This window comes from Gossypium hirsutum, chromosome A09, assembly GCF_007990345.1.
Source record: "Gossypium hirsutum isolate 1008001.06 chromosome A09, Gossypium_hirsutum_v2.1, whole genome shotgun sequence".
Lineage (NCBI taxonomy): Eukaryota > Viridiplantae > Streptophyta > Magnoliopsida > Malvales > Malvaceae > Gossypium > Gossypium hirsutum.
Window position 1 is genome coordinate 13379384 of NC_053432.1, and position 4155 is coordinate 13383538.

The 4155-nt window shown below is 37.3% G+C and overlaps 1 non-coding gene across 1 annotated transcript; it reads right to left on the minus strand.

Annotated features, from left to right (window-relative positions):
- Positions 1-303: 303 nt before the first annotated feature.
- LOC121207344 (small nucleolar RNA R71) lies at positions 304-410 on the minus strand. Its single transcript, XR_005902434.1, has one exon. It is a non-coding gene; the product is annotated as a small nucleolar RNA R71 (small nucleolar RNA).
- Between the last annotated feature and the right edge of the window lie 3745 nt (positions 411-4155).

A 4155-nucleotide genomic window follows, 5' to 3' on the forward strand; every position in this document is an offset into this window, starting at 1 on the left:
GCTGTAGCTGCGAATACTTTTGAACTAAAACCTAACACAATTCAAATGATACAGCAGTTTGTTCAGTTTGATGGTTTGCAGGATTAAGATCGCAACGCTCACTTAGCAAACTTTCTGGAATTTTGTGACACATTTAAAATGAATGGCGTTTCTGATGATGCCATTCGTCTTCGGTTATTTCCCTTTTTACTGAGAAACAAAGCTAAACAGTGGTTGAACTCGTTACCACGAGGGTCTATCACTACTTGGGAACAAATGACCGAGAAATTTTTACTAAAATATTTTTCGCCAGCTAAAACGGCTAAATTACGTAATGATATCTCTTCTTTTGTGCAGATCTATTTTGAAATACTTTACGATGCATGGGAGAGATACAAGGACTTACTGAGAAGGTGCCCTCACCATGGGTTACCGCTTTGGCTGCAAGTACAAACATTCCACAATGGTCTGAATCCCTCGACTCGGCAAATGGTTGACGCAGCTACTAGCGGAGCCATCAACAACAAAACACCTGAAGAGGCTTATGAATTCATTGAAGAAATGTCACTGAATAACTATCAGTGGCAAGTCATGAGGACTAAGCCAATAAAAACAGCCAGCGTTTATAACGTCGACTCAGTTACTATGCTGTCAAATCTGGTAGAACTTCTCAATAAAAAGATTGATGGTTTACTTGGTTCTACGCAGGCACATCCAATAATGAGATGTGACTCAAGCAGAGGAGGTGTGCATACAGAATATCAATCCTTCAATCCCACAACCGAAGAGGAACAAGTCAACTATATGGGTAATAATAACTCTAGATCTTAAAATAACCCATACAATAATACTTATAATACAAGTTGGAGGAACCACCCAAATTTCTCCTAGGGTGGTCAAGGGAATCAAAAGCCACAAAATCCTCAGGGTTTTCAACAGCCACCTTATCAACAAGAGAAGAAACCGAATCTTGAGGAGATGCTCTTAAAATTCATATCAATGTTCGAAACCCATTTCCGAAATATCGAGACAGCACTTAAAAATCAACAAGCATCGATCCAAGGACTTGAAACTCAGATAGCCAGCTTTCCAAACTGATCTCCGAACGACCACAAGGTAGTTTGCCAAGTAATACCGAACCTAACCCAAGGGAACAACTCAACACAATTAATACTCAAGATGATGAAGGATTTGTTGAGCCTGAACCAGAACCGAGGCAAGAAACTGTGGTAAACAAAGGGAGAGATGAGGTAGGTCAAAATACAAAAAAACCAATGACTGTCGAATATAAACCTCGTGTGCCATACCCTAATGCGACAAGGAAAGACCTCTCAGATGAAAAATTCGGTAAATTCCTTAAACTTTTGAAAACATTACATATTAACTTACCGTTTATTGAAGCTTTGTGGCAGATGCCAAATGCAATGAAATTTTTAAAAGAGCTTTTAGTAAATAAGCGAAAGTTGGATGAAGCGTCGCATGTGGAGCTAAACGTAGTCTGCTCAGCTATTCTACAGAATAAGCTACCCCACAAATTGAAAGATCCAGGGAGTTTTACAATTCCTTGTTTAATTGGTAGTTTAGATATAAGTCATGCATTAGCTGATTTAGGGGCTAGTATTAACGTAATTCCTTACAAAATGTTTAAGCAACTAGGTCTTGGGAAACCTAAACAAACTAGGATGAGCATTCAATTGGAAGATAAAACTATAAGATTCCCTAGGGGTATTATTGAAGATGTACTCGTGAAAGGAGATAAGTTCATATTTTCTGTTGATTTCATTGTTCTTGGGGTCATGATAATAGTTAGTCTAGGTTTGATCTTTATTATAAATATTTATTACTTGTTACAAATCACGCGATCACCTACAATGTGTATGAGAGTTTCTGAGTATCCTTTAGTATTTCGAGTGGTTCAACGGGTAATCCAACAATTATGTCCAAGAGTTGACAAGGTATGATCATGTTGAAAGAATATAGGTACGTACATAAAGCTCATAAACATTGAGATTATGAATCGATAAGACCTCAGAAAAAGTGAATGAATAAATTATGATCATGAGTTTTATTGTACATTATGTAAATGGCATGACTTAAGATGTACCTATGATACTTGATGACATTGTGATAAATGTTATTGTGTTATGTGTATAATATTGCATGGTTAATGTTGTTAATTATTTACATGCAAACTTACTAAGCTTTATGCTTACTCCCCTTTCCTTTTCCATTTCCTTATAGTATCGCCAAGCTAGCTCGGGGATCGAAGGACGTCGGAGCTCGATTCACACTATCAAATAATCTTTTGAGTAGTGAATTTAAGTATTTTTTGAGTATGGCATGTATAGGGACTTGGTCTTTTTGTTATATGTCATATTTGTGTAGCCAAATGTGTTGGCTTATAATGATTTGATGATTCATTTTGTATATGGCCATGAGATATGAACCATATTAATTATAGGGATGTAATCCTATTCATACATGCATACATGTGCTATGGTCAATCATGTTGTGGTTAAATTCATTTGGCATGAATGAATTGTGGATATGATCATGGATGCTCGATTATGGAAATGTGAGTAAATGACATAATAACAACTAAGGCATGAATGTATGAAATGGAATTAAATTGATGTTTCATATTGCATGTGATTTGGTAAACTTGGTCTAAATAAAATATGAAGTCTTAAGCAAGTATAAATTGATAAGAAGTTGTTATGTATGAGCCATATTTATGAATGTGTAAGTGCTTATTTATGCCATGTAGGATGTCATTGAGATGTGTAAGTGTGCATGTGTTATTGAGGGTGACAAAAGGCTTGGAAAATAACCTCAAAGTTGTCCACACGGATAGGCATACGGGCGTGTGTCTAGACCGTGTGTCCCCATGGGCGTGTGATCCGGCCGTGTGTCCCTTACACCCTAATTAGGTAAAATAGAATGCCCAGTAGTAAACACATGGGCAAAGACACGGCTGTGTGAAGGATACGGCCTCAAGACATGGGCGTGTGATTAGGTCGTGTAAAGTCTGCACTTAATTTTTGGAATTTAATTCGTCACATGGCTTAAGCACATGGGTGCTTGACTTGGCTGTGTAACCCTAATTGTGTGATGACGTCATAAACATAGAGTTACATGGGTTGAGGACATGGGCGTGTCCCAAGCCATATGGGCGTGTGTGACCACATGGGCATGTGACCCTGTTTCATGAAAATTTTTCTAAGTTTTCCCAAAGTTTTCTAAAGTTCTCAGTTTAGTCCCGAACTACTCCCGATGTATGTTTTGGGATTCGTAGTCCCATATAAGGGACAATTTACATCTGCATGAATGAATTTTATTTGAACAAAATTTTATGGCCCGGTTTTGTATGTTTGCTTGTGTTTAAGTCCGGTGTTACAGTACATCGTTCTTTTAGGTTTTCACCATAAGGGCAATTCTTAATAGTGCACCATGAAGGCGTTCTTTATGAAGTTTTCCACAAAGGCATTCCTTTCATACTCTCCCAAAAAGGCTTTCTTTCATATTATGCCACAAAGGGTTTTCTTTCCAAACATGTTTATGATATGAATTTGCCTAAACTCACATTATGTGAGGTTTTCCCATCATCGTCCTGGGACACACAGGGAACCCTATTGGGTAATAACCTTTCTTTAGTTCCTCTTTAAGGGTGCCATGGCCATGGACTTTTCCTTTCAGAATTCATTTTTAAAGCCTCAACAGACCCCTTTAACAATACCACAGAGACAGAAACAGACTCTCTTCACACACCATTCATACATTGACACAATTCACTTTCATCTTTAACTCCACAACTTACTCTTAACAGAGCATACCATAGCATATATCTAGGACACACATATATGACCAAACCTACTTCTTAGATTCCATACCATAACATGCATTCAACCATATAGTTGCGTGATCATCGTACTATACTTTTCTAACTTTGGTTTCATCGTTCAATTGGTTTCTACAAGGATATCTCATGTAAATAGTATACATGCAAGAGTCGGTACAAAGACTCACTTGACAACCATGAACAACAACCTAAACTCCAGATCCAGCAAGGAATTGTAACAACCATTGCTTATAAATTAGAATAACACTATTAAAACTCATTCTTAATCTTTACCATCATCATAAACATAGATAACCCTCACACTAAGGATAAATTCT